This window comes from Perognathus longimembris, chromosome 7 (assembly GCF_023159225.1).
Source record: "Perognathus longimembris pacificus isolate PPM17 chromosome 7, ASM2315922v1, whole genome shotgun sequence".
Taxonomy (NCBI): domain Eukaryota; kingdom Metazoa; phylum Chordata; class Mammalia; order Rodentia; family Heteromyidae; genus Perognathus; species Perognathus longimembris.
In genome coordinates, this window is record NC_063167.1 from 11,525,772 (window position 1) to 11,549,127 (window position 23,356).

At 50.9% G+C, this 23,356-nt stretch overlaps 1 protein-coding gene and 1 long non-coding RNA gene across 4 annotated transcripts in view; both read right to left on the bottom strand.

Annotated features, from left to right (window-relative positions):
• The window catches only part of Capzb (capping actin protein of muscle Z-line subunit beta), a 110,160-nt gene that overhangs the window by 58,186 nt on the left and 28,618 nt on the right, over positions 1 to 23,356 (bottom strand). The gene's annotated exons all lie outside the window — the stretch shown is intronic.
• On the bottom strand, positions 1,167 to 23,323 carry LOC125354659. The gene is made up of 3 exons (XR_007211524.1): positions 22,943 to 23,323; positions 13,555 to 13,560; positions 1,167 to 1,180 (listed from the first exon to the last, which is right to left on the bottom strand). It is a non-coding gene; the product is annotated as an uncharacterized LOC125354659 (long non-coding RNA).

Consider the following 23,356-nt stretch of genomic DNA (forward strand, 5'->3'; position numbering starts at 1 on the left):
GGTTTGAAGCCCGACTGGGCAGAAAAGTCCCTATGAGAGTCTTATCTCCAATGAACCACTCAAACACCAGAAGTGGAGCTGTGGCTCAAAATGGTAGAGCCTTGAGATCAGGGACAGAGCCCAGGCCCTGAGTTCAAGCCCCACAATAGACCCTCCCCCCAAAAAAGCCATAACTAGATAATCTATCCCATGAACTCCACTTGCAAGGAGGGGTGGAGGGGTGTCTGTGTCCCCTGCACTGGAACTGGAAAAGCTCATGCCAGTGACTGTCTCATCACCATTGCACAACTGGTGCTCGGTAACGTCCAAGGCCACATGATACCCACAGCTTCTGCCCTGCCTGCTGTTTGTACACACTGGAGACCCCAGGAGGCCATGCTGTGCACTAGGGTCCACCAAGCCCTGAAGCAAGGCCACAGGGGTCTGCGAACTCCACTGAGGGTCTGTGAAAGAAGATGCCTGTGAGCGCCAGGACTCCACTGTCAGCTTTGGATGTAACTGCAATAGTGCAAGATCCTATGCCTGAGCTGCCGGGCCTGGACTTGACTCTCTGAGCTGTAGAAGCTACCAGAAACAATGAGGCCATGGTTCTCTTAAGTGTCAGGTCTTAGGTGATCTTGTTAGACAGCCACAGTAAATGACACCAAAGAAATCCTGTGTTGACGGAGCAGAGATGACTCTGGGCAGGAGGACCAGACAGGCTGGAAAGTCAAGGTCACCCTGGAGATACAGGAGCCCCAAAGGTCTGGAGCAACTCGCTTCCTAGCTGGGGCCACTGGCCAGAAGGCAGTGCCACGCCTGGGTAGGGTGCACATTTCGGGGATGAAGGGTAATTCACACTGCTAGTATTTTACACACAAGCCCTGCCTCTCCACAGCAGAACTGATGAGGGCAGATCTGGACTTCACAGCACCATCCCTACGTCAGCAACACTCCAGCGCCTTGGGCCTGCAGTTTGTGCAGAAGTTCACCCCGGCGTTGGCTGGTCTACCGTCCCCAGAGGGCCGGCGAGCAGCAACTTCACAGACACAGAGGGAAACAAGGCCGGAGCCCAAGGCTGACTTACACACGCCCGTGTCGCTCAGCCGGGCCTGCTCTCCTAATCCAGGGCCCAGCAAGCAGCTACTTAGAAACAGCATGTGTTTCCTGCCCGTGGCTTAGGAACAGTTTGTGCTGGGGGCTACTTGGGGACTGATTCAGGGGTGAGGCCAGCTACAACTAGTCTTTGGGTCACTCTGGAAAACTATCCATTTGGGATTAATAAAAGGAAAAGTGCTTCTTCTACGCAGTGACCCGCCCTCAGGAGGGCCTCAGTGGTGACGGCAGCACAGACACAAACCCACACACACCCTCCCGACACTTCGGGTCCCACAGGAAAGTCCTTTACTGACTGAGTCAAAGTCACAGTGAAGACGAGACTTGAACTGGAGACCTCACACTTGACAAGCAGGTGCTCTGCCAAATGAGCCACACCCTCAGTCATTTGGTTATTTTTCAAGTAAGATTTCAGATTCGTGCCAGGGCCAGCCTCAATGGAAATCTTTCCACTTACACTTCCCTTATAGCTGGGATGACAAGCATGTACCACCACACCTAGTTTTGTTAATTAGTTGAGAGTCTCACTATTTTATTATTATTATTATTATTATTATTATTACATTGCCTTGCTGGCCTGAAGCAGTAAACTTCCTGGCTTCTGCTTCCTAAAGTTAGGATTACAAACTTAAGCCACCATATTTGACTCAAAGAACTAACTACTTTTAAATCCTAAAAGAGCATCTCTCTAACATGTATTGAATGGCCCGTACTTTTATATAACACAGGACAGTGGGCTGCATAGAGGTAAGCCCTGTCAACCTAACCCAGAGACACCTGTCAAAGCATCCATCCTGTGTGTTCACATTTTCCTGCCCCTTCTGTTGGGCTGTGGGTTACACTTCCATACCTAACACATTGTTTCTAACCTACTACATGGTGAGAAACCTGACAAGAAGGGATTATTCCTGTTTAAAACAAATGTCCAGGGCTGGGAACATAGCCTAGTGGCAAGAGTACTTGACTCGTATACATGAAGCCCTGGGTTCAATTCCCCAGCACCACATATATAGAAAGCGGCCAGAAGTGGCGCTGTGGCTCAAGTGGCAGAGTGCTAGCCTTTAGCATAAAGAAGCCAGGAACAGTGCACAGGCCCTGAGTCCAAGGCCCAGGGCCCAGGACTGGCAAAAAAATAAAAGAAAGAAAGAAATGAAATAAAACCAATGCCCACATCCCATGAGATATATGGGACGAGATAGATTTCAGGCTCAGCCCTTGGGGTCCACAGAGACATCATTTGTAAGTACCCTAGTCTACCTTGAATATTTGGGTGTATATGTGCACAGGTTTTCACTTCTCTCAAAGAAACCTAAGGTGCTAAAGGCACATCTATAATAGATAGTACTTATTTGTGATAGAACTAATAAGCAAGCAGCAAGTCACCCCTTTTGTTCTTGGAGCCTCTGTTTTCTTAAACGCATGGGTTACATTGCAAGGCCCTGGCAAATGGGGTCTGGGCTGCCCTGCAGTGCCCCTCCCCAAAGAGCAGGACTCCCCAGAGCAGAAAGCCTCAGGGCTTCTCTGCTAAGACTTTCGTATAACAATTTTCAGGTGCTTAAGGACCTGTTCATCCCTGCCTGCCCCTCACATGACACAGGTTTTCCATTTAGACTGCCAGGAGGCTCTAGAAAGGTGGGTGGAGTGTTATTTTGGTTTCTAAGCCATTAAGCACCAACAAAGAAGGGCAAAGTTCACAACACTCACCCCATGCAAACCCGGCTTCCTAAAGCCAAAAGGAGAGTAAAGGCAGAAGACGGTGAAAGTTCCAGTCATCCACGAGTCTTCCTCCCTTGCATCTGCTGTGCCTTTCACCCAACCTCCTTCAGCCCCTTTTAACTCAGCTACGTCTCAGCCCAGGACATCTGCAGGAATAGTTCCACCACGGAGTGATCTCCCTTTTTACTAGTGTTCCCACGTCCAGTGGAAGCCATCAAAACTAGAGAACCTGGGCAGGCCTAGGACTGGCCCCAAGCTGCCCTGACACCCTATCCAACAGCGAAATTTACATGTGCCTTGTCTCCCTGGTATATTTATTCCAGGGGAAAACTTAGCGATCTAGCACAGCAACCAGTGGATTTTTCCTTTACATAACCTTGCAGGAAGTGAACTATCCGAGGTGAGTCACACTCAAGAGCTGGAGCCATGCCTGTGCACAGCCTCAATTTCCTAACTGCAGCACAGGGCAGACCCTTGGCAGAGATCAGGATCTGCCCAGTGGACCTGGTGCAATGGCTCTCAGAAAGGGGAAGTCACCAAGAGTGGGGGGGGGGGGGAGGAAGGCAGCTACACCTTTCCACAGCTTGGAGGTTCCTCTACCTCTCCTGGACAACAGACACTCCCGCGTGTCCTTCACCCCAGCATGCAGCCAGCGGCCAACCCCTCTCTTCCAAGCTCCTCGGGGATTGGAAGACTGACTCAGGTGCTGAAATTTCGTCCCCACATAGTGCTGCCACCTGCTTTCTGAGGTTGGACAGCCTGATGGGCAGCAAACAAAGCCACCTTGTAAATGGCTCTGCTGGACTTGGACAGTACTGTTCTGGGCCTGGCCGAGAGCCAGCTGCTAAGGGGGAGCACATTCTTTTGGGTGTATTTCCCTCACCTCTCTACGCTTTAAAACACAGAACTGTTACACCAAAGAGGACCTAAATGAGGAAACTCGAGGCCCAGACTTGTCTATAATTCATTAGATCAGGCCAATGAACAGGGACACATCCTTCACTATACACTTCAGTACTTTCCTCCCACTCTTAGTTTAATAAGTTGACATTTAAGAATGGAGTTGTGTTTATGTCCTTCACAGTACTACTGTGTATAAGATTCTGTTAGCAGGGGGCTGGGAATATGGCCTAGTGGCAAGAGTGCTTGCCTTGTATACATGAAGCCCTGGGTTCAATTCCCAAGCACCACATATATACAAAACAGCCAGAAGTGGCACTGTGGCTCAAGTGGCAGAGCGCTAGCCTTGAGCAAAAAGAAGCCAGGGACAGTGCTCAGGCCCTGAGTCCAAGGCCCAGGACTGGCAAAAAAAAAAAAAATGAAGCCCTGAGTTCAAACCCGAGTACTGCAAATCAACCAATCAATAAAACAAAATGGGGCTGGGGATATGGCCTAGTGGCAAGAGTGCTTGCCTCGTATACATGAGGCCCTGGGTTCAATTCCCCAGCACCACATATACAGAAAATGCCCAGAAGTGGCACTGTAGCTCAAGTGGCAGAGTGCTAGCCTTGAGCAAAAAGAAGCCAGGGACAGTGCTCAGGCCCTTAGTCCAAGCCCCAGGACTGGCCAAAAAAAAAAAAAAAAAAAAAAGAAAAAAATGGGTTAAGCAATAAAACACTAGCTGTAGTATGTGCCAGTCCCTGTGTTCATCAATAGAAAAAAGAAAGCAAACCAATTTCTAAAGAGAGAGGCTAGAGACACACTAGACACGGCTCAAAGGATAGAATGCCTGCCTAGCAAGTATGGGCCCTAAGTTCAGTCCTCAACATGATCAACTTCAAAAAAGAAAAGGGAAAAAAGTAGCAATGGCTATAGCCCACTGGGGATGGGGGTGGGGGATACAACTATGACCCATTTCATAGGCAAGTGAATGGAAACAGTGTCTCCTCCTAGGCTGAGCAAATTATAGGTTACTCTTCTACTTCCACATTCTGCACTGCCATCCTGAATTATGGACATGATTCTCAATACTGTCATAGACAGGTGGACTTCTGGAAAACACTGGAGCCTTTTACAGACGGCTCCGCTGGTTGATGGTTCCCTTTACCCCTCCAGAAGATCTACAGGGTGCTGTCACCTATGATCTGGTCATTCATGCTTCAAAGATGTCTGCAGCTGCTGCCCCTGCATGATCCTGGCAGGTTTCACATGGCAAGCGACTAATCCCACCGCTCTGCCAACTGGCAATGAGACACATAATTAGGGGAAATCCAGAGACCTCCTCCATGGATGCCATACATGCTGTCCGTGCTTCAACTGCACAGGAAATTCAAAGCCTTTCTCGAAAGTCAGAGACAAGGCAGAGTGCCTTTGTATTCCACGAAGAAGTGGGGGGGGGGGTAAGAGAAGAGGAAGAGGAAGAGGAAGAGGAAGGAAGGAAGGAAGGAAGGAAGGAAGGAAGGAAGGAAGGAAGGAAGGAAGGAAGGAGGAGCAGCAGCAGCACCACTACCACCACCTTGGAAAAACCACCACATGTTCATTGACTAAGAAAAGTAAACTCCCTTCTTTCTCCAGGGCATAATCAGACAACTCCCACAAGCCTTTTCCAAAACAGGTTGACAAGGTGGCCCACATGCAACCATGTGGGCACAGGTTCCTCCAATAAGGCATTGTGCATGACTCCGAAAGAGAGGCAGCCCTCAGGTAGAACCAGCAAGAACACAGACAAGTCTGAATGGGAAAGCAGAAAGCTCTAAAGGACCCGGAGAAAACAATAAAGCCTCCATCAACCCAAACATTTTACCTAGAAGGGGACAGCGCCACTTTCTGACTCATGTCCCAAGGAGGCTGGGAAAAGAATACAACATTTAGACATCAAAACACATGGGCTGGGCACTCAAGGCTCACGGCTCACGCCTGTCATCCTAGCTACTCAGGAGGCTGAGATCTGAGGATCAAGGTTCAGAGCCAGCCCAGGTAAGAAAAGTCTGTGAGACTCACCAGAAAACCAGAAGTAGTGCTGAGGCTCAAAGTGGTAGAGTGATAGCCTTGAGCAAAAGCACTCAGGGACAGCACCCAGGCCTCGAGTTTAAATCCCGCAACCACCACCACTATCAACAACAAAAACACATGAGGCTGGAGGCAAAACTCACCTAACAGAGTGCTGTTTAGCAAGGGTGACCCCCATACAAGAAACAGGGGAGGGGGGCTGGGAATATGGCCTAGTGGCAAGAGTGCTTGCCTCCTACACATGAAGCTCTCAGTTCGATTCCCTAGCACCACATATACGGAAAATGGCCAGAAGGGGCGCTGTGGCTCAGGTGGCAGAGTGCTAGCCTTGAGCGGGAAGAAGCCAGGGATGGTGCTCAGCCCCTGAGTCCAAGGCCCAGGACTGGCCAAAAAAAAAAAGAAAAAAAGAAACAGGGGAGGGGCTCAAGTAACAGAGTTCTGTCTAGCACGGGCGACCCCCATACCCCCATACAAGACAGAGGGAAGGGGGAACAGAGGAGAGGGGAAGGCTCTTGGTTACTTTTAACAGATGTTAACTTTTAATAGACAAATGGTGATTGTACATATTTGTGGAGTATGTGACCCTTTTGTGTGTGTGTGTGCCAGTACTTGGGCTTGAGCTCTGAGCCTTGAACTCTTGCCCAGATTTTCCCTTCTGCATGACGTTCTACCACTTAAAACTCAACTCAACTCCAAGTAAGAGTCTCAGCTGAGTGCTGGTAGCTCATGCCAGTAATCCTAAATACTCAGGAGACTGAGATCTGAAGATCATTATTCAAAGCCAGCCCCTGCTGAAAGTCTTGTAAGAACTTATCTCCAGAAGTAGAGCTTTGGCTCTAAGTATACGGCCCTAGCCTTAAGTGAAAAAGCTAAGGGACAGAACCCAGGCCCTGAGTTCAAGCCCCATGACCAACAACAACAAAAAAAAGTCTTTCAGATTTGTCTGCCTGGGCTGACTTTGAACTGTAATCCTCAGATCTCAGCCTCCTAAGTAGCCAGTGTTATAGGCATGAGCCACTGGTGCCTGGCTCAGTATGGCATTTTAATACATGTATACAAATGTAATGGTCAGATCAGTCTATCAATTTTCAAACCTAAGACTGCCTTGCAGATATCTGCAGTTGGCAGAAGACTTGAAGTAAGACAGAGCATGGTTTTGAGCTTGCACTGTCATTTCCTGGTGGAGGTCTAGATGTGGCTTTTATCTTCCTGTTCCTTCATGTATTAAATAGGAACAATCATTATGTACATATTACGTATGGGGGTTCAAACTCAGGGCTTTCCTTGCATTTGCTAGGTAAGCACTCCACCACTTGAGTCATATCCCAGCCTGGTATCCATCTTGGGGACTGAGGACAATTCAGAAAGTGTGAGTCAAAAATCTAGCACTTCCTAACACACATTAAGGAAGTGCTCAGAACAGTGGAGTGCTACGGGCTCCCTCTCACACAGAGCGTCACCACACAGGATCAGGACTGCAACACTCCCAGAGGAACTGAAACTCAGCTGCCCTGGGCTTGCTTGTTAACGTCACCTGAAAGCCTGCAAGAGGGTCGCTGTGAACAAAGGCCAGGAATCAGGTCAGGAGACCACCTCTTTGGTAACTCTCAGCCACGTTTGCAGTTTCCTTAGAGCTTGAGAAAACCCCTGCCAACAGGAAGGACACGCTTGCAGGAGAGGCTCGAGGCTCACAGTCTCCCTGTCCACCCTCAGCTGAACGCTGCATCTCAAGGACGTTAGGTAGGCGGCTTAGCATCGCTCAATGGCCACAAAGAATTAAGGAAAAGGGGTCACCAGGTTTCTGCTCCAGAAATCCAAAGCCCGAAGCCAGCACTGGCTAACTGAGCTGATTGCCACCAAGCCTCACTCAGCTACCGCCCAGCCCAGGCCTCGCCATGGGTGGCATGGGTGGCACCCCCCCCAACGCCCACCAGCCCGGCACTCAGCAAGTAGCCGGCATAGGTTTCATCTCTCAACTTAATTGACAAGAACGTTTTTTTGTGTGTGTGTGTTGTTGTTTTTTGCCAGTCCTGGGCCTTGGACTCAGGGCCTGAGCACTGTCCCTGGCTTCTTTTTGCTCAAGGCTAGCACTCTGCCACTTGAGTCACAGCGCACTCTGCCACTTGAGTCACAGCGCCACTTCTGGCCATTTTCTGTATATGTGGTGCTGGGGAATTGAACCCAGGGCTTCATGTATACAAGGCAAGCGCTCTTGCCACTAGGCTATATCCCTAGCCCTGACAAGAACTTTTGAATCACCATCCTAAGGTACTTTCCATGGCAACATCTCAATTGATCTTTGTTTTGCTGGTTTGGGTGCTAGAGATGGAACTCAAGGGTTCTCACCCACTGAGCTGCAACATCAACCTCTGATTTAATCTTAGAAAAGATCCCAGGGGCTGAGGCATATAGCTTGGTGTAGAGCACCTGCCTAGCATGTGTGAGGCCTTGGTTTTGATCCCCCAGTACTGAAAACAGAAAAATCTTATGATGTGTTGGTGTAAAGCCTCAGAGGTGGAGAACAGACACAGAGTGGGGGACTGGGGTTCAACAGCAGGTGTATGCACCCCAAAGCCCTTGTGCCCAGTCTCTAGTTGAGGTACAGGCTTGAGACAGGGTGGTATGCATTCGTTTCCCTCCTGTAAGATGACACTGATGGGCTTGCACTCTGAGGAGTGCCGGGCACACAGCTGTCAGTCACTGCCCACCAACGCCACGTGTACAGGCAGCAGAGAAGAGGAAGGGAAGACAACAGGTGGAGGACATAAAGCCTCACATCTCCAAACAAAGGCCTCTCTGGAAACAGTGCTGGACTCTTGTCCACCACAGCACAGCCAAGACTGTGTGTCCAGGAAGATCACAGGGCCTGCAGAGCCTGGGCGCATCTACGGGCTGATCAAAGGAGGCCTGGGGGAAATGGCGTGTGGCTCCAAGTGACAGAGCACTGGCTTTGAGCAAAAGAGCTCAGGGATAGTGCCTCAGCCTCAAGTTCAAGCTCCACAACTAAAAACAAACAAAAATAAAAATATTTATGTGTGTGTTGCTGGGTGCTGGTGGCTCAAGCCTGTAATCCTAGCTATTCAGGAGGCTGAGATCTGAGGATCATGGTTTAAAGCCAGCCTGGGCAGGAAAGTCCATGAGACTCTTATCTCCAATTAACTCCCAGAAAACCAGAAGTGGAGCTGTGGCTCAAGTGGTAAAGTAGTCTTGCGCATAAAAATCTGAGACAGTACCCAGGCCCTGAGTTCAAGCCCCAGGACTCTCTCTCTCTCTCTCTCTCTCTCTCTCACACACACACACACACACACACACACACACACACAAATAAATAAGCAAACAAATAAAGGAGGCCTGGGCTCAGCTGGAAAGGTGGAAAGGCCAGTGTAGCTATCCTCTACAAATCCAGTCACTCTTAACTTCTCAGGGACTTTTTTCTAACTCACAGCCGTATAAATCCACTGTCTAACAGCTTTCATTAGAAGCAAATGGCCTTGGCTAGGGATCCTGGCTGAGGATGTAACTCATTGTGTAAAGCTTTTGCCTAATGTGTACTAGGCCATGGGTTCAACAAACTAGCAACCCACATACATGCATGTGCATGCACGTGCACGCATACACACATACACCAGATTCTCAAACTAGCTCAAAAGCTGAGCTACTGTCACCCTAACCCGCGCCCCCCCTCCCCCCTGCACTGGTACATTTCTCCTTTACAAGTGAACAAGACACCAGAGGCCACAACAAGAAAGGACACAGCTGATCATAGGAGACACACTTTGCTAAGTAAATGCTGGATGGGGATGCTGCTAATTTCCAAGAGAGAAAATAAATGGCAACATCAGTTGTTTCCCGCCCGCCTCCCAGTCCTGTAATGAATACGAGATGTATAGTTGGCCAGCCCAAGGAGCACACGTGCATCTTCTGCCAGGTCTGAAGGACTCGATGTGAAGAAGGCAAAGTCAGAGGGCACACAGAGGAACAGCAAAGCTGAAAGATGCATCTCTCCAGACCACCCTAGAGCCCGGGAAGTGGAACAAAGCGCCTCAAAACTACCAGTGGAAGAGCTTCATGACACACAGAGAAAACATCTTTGCTTTGCCAATTTTTTTATACTTAGCTCATAAGTTCCACGACCAAAACTAATAGAGGCACCACAGGAGAGCTCAGGAAGCAGAGGGGGTTGTTTTGCTAAGCTCTTTCCTCCAACAAGAAGGTAAGAAATCAATTCACTCTCCCCTTCGAACCCTGCAATCCCCAGAGAGCTCTAAGTGTTCGCATGACCTACAAATGCTCAGCTTTCCGGCAGAGCCCCAGACGGGAGACCATCATCCATCCAAGTATTGTTCTTACCTCCCACCCCTCCCACAGCAGGGGCGGGGCGGGGACATGGCGCAGGGGTCAGCTCTTCACTTACAGGATCGTGGGAATGCTACAGAAAGCCTGGCTGCTTCCCTGCCAGCTGGAAGAACCGCTGAGGGAGAGGGAGGCTGGGAAAGCAAGGACTGCATGCAGGCTGTGACCCAGGAGGCAGGGAGGCTGGCCTCCATCACTGGGGCAAGTATGAAGGCCCCCACCACCCGCCCAGGGCGAGCATGTGCAGCTTTGGTGGGCTTCCATGAGACTCCAAGTGCACGGCTGTCCCCAGCTTCAGGAAAGCAGATGCAATGACAACATTCAGTGAGCAAACAGCCCTACTAAGGAGTTGTCCCCAAGAGACTATTGTGGCTGCCCCCGTTCTGAGTGAGGAGCCCAAAGCCAGAGGCCCCTGAGGCCTCCAGGCTGTGCAAAGGGGTGGGGCTGGTCTGTCCAGGCCATGCCCTGAGGCTATCTTCACGCTCCACCTAAGAACCAAGTACTGTGCCAGAGGCCCGTGCGTGGAGGTGGCTCCCACACTCAGGAGTGGTGCTGGGAGGTGAGGCCCTGGGTGCTCTGTTCCACCCTTCACCAGGGGCCGATGGCCCAGGCTGCTCCCTGGTCAGCAGCAGGCCTGCCCCAGCTTTCTTTTGCTCTCTCTTAGGTCCTCTGGCTGAAGACAATGCTTAGCTCATTCTCATAGAAGATTTAATCCAGAGCAAGGGGCAGGAGAAGGAAACAGTTTCCAATCCATGATGGAAAGCATGCGCTCTCCCATGTTCTCAGAACCTCCAAGTTCCACCCCACCCCAAGTTCAAGGAGGAACAGGCGTGGCAGCACATTTCAGACACGGGCTGACCCTCCAAAGAGGCCTGCTGACGTGGGCTAGCCCACCGGAGACAGGGAACTAAGTCAGAACTGCTCCAGTTCCAGGACTGTCCACTCGTGCAAGCATTCAGCTCCTTCCTGCACCACACACCATCTGTATTCATATGGAAAAAGACAGCATCAACTCCTAAGATCTTGGATTTGAGGCCTTTGGGGCTTTTGAGGGGGGGTGGTGTGTGTGTGTGTGTGTGTGTGTGTGTGTGTGTGTGTGTGTGTGTGTGTCCAGGTAGGGTCTTATATTCTTGCTCAGGGCCAACCTCCATTGAGCTACTGCCTTCCTCACAGCTAGGATCACAGGTAGGAACCACAATACTAGGCTTCCTAATTGAGGGTCTTTTTTTTTTTTTTTTTTTGCCTGGACTGGCTTCTAACTTCAGCCCTCTGGCTTCTTGCCTCCTAAGTAGGTGGGATTACAGATATGAGTCTTTTTTGTTGTTATTGGTTGTGGGGCTTGAACTCAGGTCTTGGATGCTGTCCCTGAGCTCTTTTTGCTCAAGGCTGGTGCTCTACCACTTGGAGCCACAGAAGCCACAGATCCACTTCTGTTGTTTTTTTTTTTTTGCTAGTCCTGGGGCTTGAACTCAAGGCCTGGGCACTGTCCCTGAGCTTCTTCTGCTCAAGGTTAGCACTCTACCACTTGGGCCACAGTGCCACTTCTGGCTTTTTCTGTTTATGTGGTATGTGGTACTCGGGAGTCGAGCCCAGAGCTTCATGCATGCAAGGCAAGCACTCTAGCACTAATCCACATTCCCAGCCTCCACTTCTGCTTTCCTGGTGGTTAATTGGAGATGAGTCTCATGGACTTTCCTGCCCCACCTGACTCCTGAGTAGCGTAGCAGGGATTACAGGCATGAGCCATTGGTGCCTGGCTCAAGAGCCTTTTCATTTTTCTTTTTTGAGACCTACTCACTACCTAAGCCCAAGTTGATACTGAACTCCTGATTCTACTGTCTTCTTAGGCTCCTCAGTGCTGGGATTACAAATGTGCACCACTACATCCAGACAGGTCTTCTTTCTTAAGGAATCAGACTCTCCAGAGCCCCTGGAGCCCCTCTCCCTTACAGAGAACCCCTACAGCCATGGGCCTTCCAGCTCTACTGCTGCCCTCAGGGGACCCATGCCCCAGGCATCCTGTTCACAATGCAGTGGCTGCTCAGCTGCCCTTCCTTCCACCTGTCATGTCCACAGTCCTCTCATTTTCCAGAGCCATGCCCAAGATCTGCCAGGGCCAGGGGGGAGGGGGGGTTAGTCACCCCGGCCTCTCTGCGGGCTGCTGGCTGGTACCCTCAAGCCAGCACTGGGCTGCTCACAGGGGTTTGTCCCACCCGCACCCGCTGCCCAGGTGCTTACATTGGCGCCTGCCTTTAGAAGTGACCCCACTCCTGAAAGATGCAGTTTGTTTGGGGCTTGTGGTGTATGTTGTTGTTTGGAGAGCATTGGGTCCTAACACCCAGGGCTTCCATGGCAGTTTGTCAGGCTGCCAACCGCCATCCACCATCCATGGCTCAGACAGGAAGCAAGCGGGCCGAGGGCCTGTGAACCATCAGGTGTGTGTGCTGGGGAGCAGGGGGAGCCGGGCTGACATTTCCATGGTTGGAGCAAAATACACCTATTACTGACAAGTTCAATAAGCTGCCTAGGAAGTACTGAGCGGTGCAATCACTCAGGAAACTCTAGTAAAAGACACCTCTGTGCTGAATGCATGTTAAAAATGAGAGGGTCGCGGGGACGATGTGGAAACAATTGCTCTTTACCTGGAATAAGCATTTCTCCTGAAACCCAACCCCGCCGTGTGGCATGGCCTCTCCACAGTGAAAGGCCAAGGCCGGCTGCACAGAATGAATGGCAACTCTGGATCCAAAACAAGGGGCTGTTGTTGTAGCACGGTGTCCGTGCACCTGTGAGGCCCCCAGGTAGGAAGGACACACCAGGGTCTGCACAGGCCTTGGGAGTGTCCACCAGCTCCCTCTAGTTCACCTTTAACACACTATTGCACTAAAACGCATGGCAGTTAGAAAATACATATGACAAGCAGGGCCAAAACCTTGAAGAGTTCATCCTGTGTTTCTTGTCCCATACAAAGCCTACAGGGAGGGGACACAGACACACTGGTGGCCTGCTGGAGGGCTTTGGGGGGAAGTAACGTGTGCAGGAACGCAGCCCTACTTGGGACTCAGCATTGTGGCCGGGCCAGTACAGGGCAAGAAGAGTCTCCAAGATGGACAGGGAGCCCTGCCAGCCCGGTGGGGGTTTGGTGCAGCACATGCATGCAACTTCCTTTCCAGGCCACAGGGGGGTAGCAATGGGCACAGCACGCACCAGACCCACGGCTCTCCTGTCACCCAGACTCCAAAACTACACCACCAACTCCTGGGGGCAAAGGTGAGATGGGCACAGGGCATTAAACAGAACATGGTACCATCCCCCAGGGAATGCTCCAAAAATCATCCTCGTGGCCAGATGCCAGCGGCTCACACCTGCCATCCAAGCTGCTGAGGAGGCTGCGATCTAGGACAGAGGTCAATTCAGCCCGGGAAGGAAAGTCCATGAGACTATTATCTCCAATAAACTATGAAAACATTGGAACTGGAGCTGTGGCTTGAGTGGTAGAGTGCCAGCCTAGACAGCGCCCAGGCCCTGAGTTTAAGTCCCAGGACGGCACACACAAAATCACTGCCCCAGGTATCCCCGATGGTCAAATTCGTGGGCAGGAGGCATTACATTGGATCTGTATTACTTCTTTAATGTACTCTGTGGGTGGAGGCAGGGTGATTAAGACCAACCTGGGCACCACAGGGAGGCTGTCTCCCTGCCTGTGTCTTTTATTCACATATATCTCCAAGATGTGATTCAAGCCAATTCAGGCCAGGGAGGGCAGAGGTGGGAAGAGATGAAACAAGACTAGCTATGGAGGACAATTTGGGGCAACAGATAAAAGGGGGTTCATAAAGTTTTGTTTTATTGGTTGTACTGGAGATTGAACTCAGTTCCTTGAGCATGTGAGCGCTGTAACACTTCCAGCTCATAGAGAGGTTTTAAAAACCATAGAGGCAACACTCCTTACTCCCCTGCACTGAGCCCGGCTCTCCCTGGCTCCCAGGCAAGATGGCGGACTGCTTAGTGGACCTCAGGCAACTCGCTCCCACTCAGTCCCAGAAGCCCTGCAGGAGGATACAAGCACACCCTCCAGGCAGCTTTGCAGCCACTCTGTTGCTCTGAAGGACTCAAGATGGGGTCCTCAAAAACACCGAAGCCTTTCTCCCAGGAAGCTTTCCTCCTGGCTGCCTGTAGAAACCGTGGAGTCTCCTGCTGGGTCTGTGTTTAGCAAAGTTCTGCTGCTGTACGGCCACCTTGGACACAATGAAATACAGCTCCTTCGGACAGTGGGAACTACACTGCCTGCAGTGAAAGAGGCCTTCATTATCCACTCTCTTCTATCAGCACCAGAGCAGCGAACTTGGAGAACACAGGCCTGCTTTAACACCATCCAGTCAAGGGCAAAGAACTGGCATCCTTCTCTACAACAGACAGTGTATGGTGCATGAGTGTGTGCGTGCGTGTGTGCATGCGTGTCAGTACTGGGGCTGGAACTGAAGGCCTTCTGCTCCCACAGGGCTTTTGCCCCTCACAGCCAGCATTCTACCACGTGAGCCATGCCTCCACTTCCAGGTTTTTGCTAGGTAATTGGAGGGGAAAGTCTCGAGGGCTTTTCTTCCTGGGCTTGCTTCAAATCTCCATCCTCAGATCTTGGCTTCATGGATTTTAAAGTCAGTTCTCATTTTATGATAATAAAGCACCAAATAACAGAACCACAATAAAGCCGTCCAGCCTAGGACCCCTTTTAGGGAGATTGAAGAAAACTCAGGTAAGGTTTTTTTGGGTTTTTTGCTCATTTTGTTTTTTGCTAGTACTGGGGCTTGAACTCAGGGCCTGAGCACTGTCCCTGGCTTCTTTTTGCTCAAGGCTAGCACGCTACCACTTGAGCCACAGCGCCGCTTCCGGCTTCTCCTATATATGTGGTGCTGAGGAATCGAACCCAGGACTTCATGTATACAAGGCAAGCACGCTACCACTAGGCCATATTCCTAGGCCAGCTCAGGTAAGTGTTGAACCTGTAGCTGCTTTGAAAACTCAAGGAACACTTTGGAGATGACGGCAAATAGCTCTGGGGTACAAGGCACTTCACAGACAAGCAAGCAGAGGTGGTGAGGGCCAGGTGGCCCAACTCAGGGCCCTGGTGAATGTCCTGTGGCAGTGGAGTTCAGAGTACACCAGGCCCAGCCTTGTTCCTGAAGTTCACATGTCCTGTCCCTGGGAAGTCCCTCCCAGTTCATTTCTAATACCCCAGACGCCTGCCTCCCTCACCCTTGTGACAACTCAGACTTTAATCTGTTCCAGCAGACTGTTTTTAAACTCATCAATTTTTACTGAAAACTAGTAAGGAATGCAAAGGGATTATGAACACGAGATACAATGTGCCTAAGTCCTAAGATGGTAGGATTCATGGTGATAAACTACAGGCCAGCTCCTGTGCCATTTTCAGGGGCCTGCCTCTCCCACCTCAGCCTCAATCTCAACTAATGGAGCCATCCAGACCCCGTCCCAGGTCCAAAGTAAGTCATTTCCAGGAGTCGGTGAAACTCAAGACAAGGTATCCAGAAAGTTATTTTGCAAAACAGACTCCATATTGGGAAGCAAAACTTCTTCAAAGGCCCAAACCCTCTGACCCAAGCATCTCACAAAGGTCTCATGTCAGCCCTATCTGTAATAGCAAGAAGCAAAGACAATCTAACATCCAACACACATTCACACAGTACAGTCCTAAGACAAAGCGTTGTACAGCCAGTCACAGGAAGCTCGCACAAGATTCCACCTGACTCCAGTGAAAGAAGCAGAATGTAAATTTAAAGCAAGAAAGCTCTGTTTAAAAGGACACTCTGGATGGGGGATGTAGCTTAGTGGTAGAGTGCCCTGTGGCTCAAGTGGTAGAGCACTTGCACACAAAGAGGCTCAGAGACAGCGCCCAGGCCTTGAGTTCAAGCCTCACAATCAACCAAACCGGGGTGGGGGTGGGGGTGAGGGGGAGAGACACTCAGGGAAGACTGCGAATAGGGGAACTCTGAATAACATTTTTATTCTCATTACACTCTCACATTTTTCACAGGTCAAGCATACACATCTCCCCTTTACCCTTTTCTTCAGATGAGAAACGCAATGCATGCTCTCTGTAAAGGACAAGCACTGCATACGTCCTCCTAAGGCCTCCAAAGACTCCCCACAGGGAGCAGACAATAATAATTTGGTTCCTATTCTTTCAGATACTTTCTAACAAGCATTACTTTCATAATTTATTTAAAATATGCCCCATGTGAGCTGGGCACTGGTGGCTCACACCTGCACTCCTAGCTACTCCGGAGGCTGAGATCTAAGGATTCCAGTTGGAAGCCAGCTCAGGCAGGAAAGTCCGTGAGACTTTTTTTTTTTTTTTTGCCAGTCCTGGGCCTTGGACTCAGGGCCTGAACACTGTCCCTGGCTTCTTTTTGCTCAAGGCTAGCACTCTGCCATTTGAGCCACAGTGCCACTTCTGGCCATTTTCTACATATGTGGTGCTGGGGAATCGAACCTAGGGCTTCATGTATATAAGGCAAGCACTCTTGCCACTAAGCCATATTCCCAGCCCTCCGTGAGACTCCTATCTCCAATTAAACACCAAAAAAGCACACACACACACACGGATACACATGTACACTCATTCATTCTCCCATTCTGTCTCTGTCTCTGTCTCTCTGTCTTTCTGTCTCTTTCTCTGTCTCTCTCTCTCTCCATGTGACTCCATGTATTTAAACCAGTAGTTAGAGGTTGCCTAGGGACAGACAGGGGGTAGGAACGAAGACTGAAAGTAGGACGATAAAAATGGAAGTGTTCTAAAACTGGACTGAGGTTATGGCTAAATAATTCTGTACATTTGCTAAAAATTTACAAAATTTAAATGTTTTGTGTTTACAGCCACCCAGCGAGACAATCTACCAATCTACTCTGGAAATGTTCATATAAGGATGCATATGAAATTTAAGACTAAAACAAAACAAAAAAAAGCCGCCTTGGAAGAGGTGAGTCAAAATTTATGTAGCAGGTAAAACGCACAGTGATCACAAACCGGAAAAGCAGCCCAGAGGCCCGCGCAGGTGGAGACAGGCACAAACCTCCTAGGCTGGCAATTAGGTGTCCGAAACTTTAAAATCTTCCTGCCCTTCTAGGTGTCCACCCAAGGTTGTCACTGGAACTGAACTCCAGTGTTTAATTACAGTATTTCTCAGTCTCTAAACACCTATGATCCATCTGCCAAGATGGTTTTGCCAGCCTGACCCTCTCAGAGTTGTATTAAACAAAAATTAGGGTTTATTTTCCAGACATAAAATTTTAACATTGAACATTTTCCTTAATTACAACCCAGTCGTCCCAGACAGCTCCATTGGAGCCTGGTGGGCGTGCAGCAGGCCGGGCCCTACCCTATCCCAGCTCTCTCTGAGAACCACCTCTGCCACACACAGCACGGGGGGGCCTGGGTCAGCCTTGAGGGGGCAGGTTCTGCAGCGTCGCTTGGTCTTCCTAAAGGAAGGGAAGTGCTGGTGAATTTAAAACCTGGCGTGGATGGAGAGGCTGGGTAGCCCCCACTTGGTCTTTGATGGGACCCACATCACCCAGCCCTCCATGAAGCAAAGGCCACAGAGCTTTCCACTTGCAGAAGCGTGTGTGGAGGCAGTGACCAGCCAAGTGGTTTCAGCTGATAGGCCTTGTGGGCTAGGCAGGCCCAGGACACACCCCCAAGATCAATGCTGGCTGTCTGCTCTGCTCACCATCTGCCCAGCGAGGCCCCGCCCCGCCCCTCCGCTCCTCCTCTGACCTCCCAGGTCTCACAAGAGTGCTGTGTTCTGCCCAGGAGCCCGAGCCCCTCAGACATCCGCAACCAGGAGTTAGAGCATGAAGCGCACTTCAGGGTGAGGAACTAGCAGGCCCAGTCTGCTCGCTCCCTGGGATTCTAGCAAGCCGCCTTCAGGCAGGGAGAGGGTGCAGACAGCTGGGACCTGTCGGCCCACGAAGCACCAGGGCTCCAGGGTCTGCAGAGATGAGAACCAAGTGTGAGCACCTTTTTCCAAGGGCCAGAACCATGCTCCTGTATAAATGGGCTGCCCCTTCCTCTTCCTTCCCTTCCTCCCCCGCCTCCTGTTCACCCTGCAGAATAACAGTAATTAGTATTTTTCTCCTTTTGCTTCTCTAAGTTGAAGAGGGTTTAGAAGAAATGAGCAAGTTGCTTTTCTGACACCCTCCTCAGCCCACAAAGCTCAGAGGCACAATCTCTCCAACTGTTTCCTCTCTGACTCACAACTAAACCTGGCTACAATCTGGTTGTTTGGACCCTAGGAAGAGCAGTGCCTCGCCCTCCTGTACCCACGGTCAACGTGGGGTCCGTTCCCAGGCCTCCACAGCTGACTCACTTCCAAGTTGCCTGGCGACCAGGCCACCTTTACACCCTGTTTGGCAAGAACCTATGGGGCAGCACACACAGTCCCTGGGGCACAGTGGCTGCAGTGTCTACCACGGGACCCTGGCCTCTTACGTCCACATCATCACGGGCCCCGGATTCTGTGTGGACTCTGCCAGTTTTGCTCATTCCTTCCCCTCCCATCACCCTTCCTGCCAGTTACTGTTGGGCGCTGAGGGCACCTGATCCCCTCCTGCCCTTCCTCTCCCATCAGAGCTGATGTGCCTGTTGCCTTGCCAAGCTCTGGGCCACGTCTTCTAGGCTAGCCTGGGCCTCAGTGGGAGAACCTTGTATCATGAGTCTACCTGGCACTGGAGGAAACCAAGAATTAAAAGTAACCATGTGCACGCTACACGATGACTGAGGGGAAGTAGAGACCACTGCCCCCTTCTGCCCTGCCCCTCTGACTGCTCCCATCAGAGACAAGTGGCTCCCCGGGGGCTTTCCATTTGCAGGTAGAACCCCAGCAGTGACCAGACTGCAGAACAATGACCATGGAGACCACAAGACAGCACAAAGTACACCTGTGTGTCCTGAGCAGGTCTAATAAAGGGTCATACTCACCAAGGCTACAAGAACCAAGTGGGGCCCCAATGCCTGGAAACTCGGGTAACAGCCAGAAAAGGAAGCGTACTAGGGCCCACAGAGTGGGCAACAGAGCCGAGAACAGGGGCAGGGACCTTAACACCCAAACTTCAGTCCCAACTAAAGGTGCCAGTGCATAATGGAGCCTGTCTCTATGCCGCAGACAGCAAAAGCAGGTCTTTTGTCATGTCTACCCAATGGCACAGTTTGAAATAGCTAAAAGCAGGCTCATAAAGAGAAGGTAGTAATACATACACTGGGCTTTCTGTGGTAGGCACTGTGATAAAGACTTCATCTTTCAACTTTTCCAACCCCCCTACCATGCCTACAAGATGGCTTCTATTATTACTCCCACTCCACAGGGGAGGTGTATGGAGATCATACACCTAATATGAGGCAGAGTAGCCTGATTCCGAGGTTGTGATTTAATTGTCCTGTCCTACTGCACTGCCATCCATAATACTATGATGTTACATGTGTACAATATATTATATGTATAGAATCACACACATATACACACACAAGGGCCAGTGGCTCATGCTTATAATTCTAGCTACTTAGGAGGCAGAGAGTGGATGGATTATACTTTGAGGCCAGCCTGGGCAACACAGTTTGTGAGATTACTCTCAACCTATATAGCCTGTTGCCCTAAGCCGCAAGGGAAGGTAAGATTGGGAGGACCATGGTTCAAAGTCATCTTGAACAGAGACTCTGTCTTCACAGAGGAGAGCTGTATGCAATGGCTCATGTCTGTTATTCCAGGAATGATGAAATAGGTGAGTCACAGTCCAGGCACTTGTCTGGCAGGAAAGTGAGACTCTATGTCATGAATGCACCAATTCCACAGGTACCAGTGGCTCATGCCTATAATCCTACCTACTCAGGAGGCTGAGATCTAAGGGTCATGGTTTGAAGTAAGCCTAGGCAGGAAGTCTTTGAGAGCCCAATTAATAAGCAAAAAAAAAAACAGACATGGAGATGCGGCTCAAGTGGTAGAGCCTTAAGTATTAAAGCTCAGGAACAGCATCCAGGCCTGAGTTCAAGCCCCAGGACCAGCACACACTCAAAAAAATAAATAAAATTTACAAAGTACCAACTCAACTATGCAGAAGGACTGTCACTGCTCCTCTCCTGACTAGCAGCTGTTCGCCTTGTGAAGGCCTTAACGTTTCAATTCAGCAACCTCAGCAGTGACGTTGTCCAGAAATGCTGAGTTCCCATGGGCTCCCTGGGGAGTGGTTGGGGCAGAGGAGCGACACAGGGGAGGACTGGGAAGAAAAGACTCAGATGGGAGCAGAAGTCACGGGGACACTGGCACACAGAACCCCTCCAGCCTCCCCCCCCCAAGTGGAAATGGACAGTCTCACACTGGGCTAACCTCCCGAGCAGACTGATGGGGGCGGTGGGGAGAGGCAAAGCACTGTAGTGGGTGCCACACCTCAGGGCCCTGAGCCCCCTTGCCAGAACTCCCCAGGGGCTGCGCAGTGACAAGGCTGGGGGGCAAGTGGGGTGACGTTAGCATACAATGTTCTCCCCCAAGCCATTGCCTTCCTCATGTCTCCGATGACACCAGAGGACCCTGTCCTCTTCACGTCCAAAACCAAACTGGGGATCCTCACCCAGGCGGCACAGTTACGCCGCACACAGCGGCTGGCATGTGCTAGGCGCTCCCTGTGTGCCGGTAGTGACCTTAGGAAGCGGGGGAACTGGGTAAGCAATTGTTATCACTATCCTCGTTATCCCTTGGCAGCGATCACTGCCTGCTCCTGATGACCACACCTGCCCTAGCCTCCGGCCCTCCACACCTCGGTCAGAACACGTTCTCCAAGACTCCACCCTGACTATCCCTCACTATGACGCCCTAAGATGAAGACAAGCCCGCTGGGGTGGGTTAGGGGAGCCTCACCTACCTCCATCCTCAGGACGCCTCAGTGAGCTCCTTGCGCAGAGGCTGTGACTCCCACTGCTCAAGCGTAACCCCCGTTCCATCAGCCCCGTCACAAGGCTTCTGTCACCGAGGACTTGCTGAATCTGCTTCTTACTACGCCAAGAGCCAACAGGTGCAGAGCCCTCGCTGAATCCAGGCTGGTAGCCCAAGCAGCAGGCAGTGTACATGAACTCTTCCCGAGACAACCCAGCAGCCACTATAGAGGGGGGGCCAAGGGCCGGCCCGTGGGACTTAGCCTCACCCTCCTCTGCTTCCCAGAGTCCCAAACCCCAGACTGGGCAGGATAAAACTGAGGAGGTAAACTGAGGAACGCAATGAAGCTTCAGCTAGGAAAGCCCTGGGAAGGCCAGCAAGAGGGAATGGCACAGGGCTAGGAAGGTGGCTCAGTGGTAGAGTGCTCGCCTAGCATGCATGGAGCCCTGGGTTCAATTCCTCAGTACCACATCAACAGAAAAGGGCACAAGTGGCACTGTGGCTCAAGTGGTAGAGAGCTAGCCATGAGCAAAAAGAAGCTCAGGAAGAGTGCCCAGGCCCTGAGTTCCGACTGCCAAAAAATAAACAGAGGAAATAGCACTAGCTTTGCCACAGTCCACAGGGAGACTGAAACGGTGTGGCTTATCTCAGCTAAACCTCCCACAGAGGAAGGCCATCCTATGAGATCCCCCCCCCCCCCCGTGACTCCAGAGAGAGATGAGCAACGGCAACTCAAAGGAGCTGAAAATACTTCTTTTATTTTGGAAGGTTACCACATGTAAAATCACCGAGAGTCACTATTAACTATCTGCCTGCCTGCTGCGTGTGTGCTACACAGGTACACATATCCCCTACTTGACCCTTCCAATCCCCAGGTGCATGGTTGCTCCCGCTGGCAACTGTGGAGGCTGAAGCTGTGATTTGAGGGGACCTGCCCTAGGCACACTGCTGGCATGCAGGAAGCCAAGGCCGTCTCACTGATGCCAAAGGCTTCACTACCTTACTCATTGCCAGACATCTCCAAAGCACTGTTTTTCAGGCAGTGCTGTAGGAACGCATGGGCAGAGCTACCTCTAGACGCCTCAGCTGAGAAATTTCTGTGCTGTCCCTCTATCTGGATGTCCTCAAGGCCACGCGCACACGGGCGACCCTCGGGTGAGGACCTGCAGAAGTCAGCAGGAGTGAAAGGAAAGTAAGTTTCGGGCACAGGAAGGAGGAGAGGCTGAGCAATTCGTTAAAGCTGAATTCACAGGGCATCTGTCCTGCAGAGGAAGCCAAAATGCAGACCAAGCAGCCAGGAAGGGAAGGAAGGGAAAGGGGCTGGTGGCTCAGGAACTGCCGGGCAATTGACAGGCAGGCTGGCCAAGGGCAGGAGTGCAGCTCAAGGTCTGGGCCTGACCCAGCAGCAGGGGGAGGCGATCGGCACCTCCAGGCCACTGAGTGGCAAGGGTACTCAAGCCCAGAGTGGGTCCATTTGAGAAATATAAGGGAGCTGGGTGCCAGAGGCTTACACCTGTAATCCTAGCTACTCAGGAGGCTGAGATCTGAGGATCATGGTTCCAAGCCAGCCCAGGCAAGAAAGTCTATGAGACTCCTATCTCCAATAAACTACTCAGAAAAAAACCGGAAGTGGCACTATGGCTCAAGTGGTAGAGCACTAGCCTTGAGCACAATGAGGCTCAGGGACAGAGCCCAGGCCCAGAGTTCAAGTCCCAGGACAGGCAAAAAAAAAAAAAAAAAAAAAAAAAGAGGGGCTGGGGGGTACAGCAGTATAGTATGCATTTAGCATGCATGAAACCCGGGATCAATCAATCAATGAGATCTCGGTATCAATCCCGAGATTGAAGAGGGGAGGAAAGGGGAGTGGAGGGGAGGTGAAGGAAAGGCCCAACATTGGAGTGGAGCATCTAAAATATCCACGTCACCAACAGCTATCTAGGCAGTGTTTCCCCCTCCCATCACCAACAATCAAGGTGATAATCTTGCCATTTTTATTTAACTGGAAAAAACTCAAGCTGCATTCTCTAAGAGAGGACAATTGGAAAGCCAGGTGCTAGTGGCTCACACCTATAATCCTAGCTACTCAGGAGGGTCGTGGTTCAAAGCCAGCCCAGGCAGGAGAGGCTGTGAGAGTCTTATCTCCAATTAACCAGCAAAAGAGCAGAAGCAGAGCTGTTGTGGTTCAAATAGCAGACGAGCACAAAAGCTAAGGGACAGCACCCTGGCCTTGAGTTGAAGCCCTAGGACCGACACACAGACAGACAGAGACACACACACACACACACACACTCTCTCTCTCTCTCTCT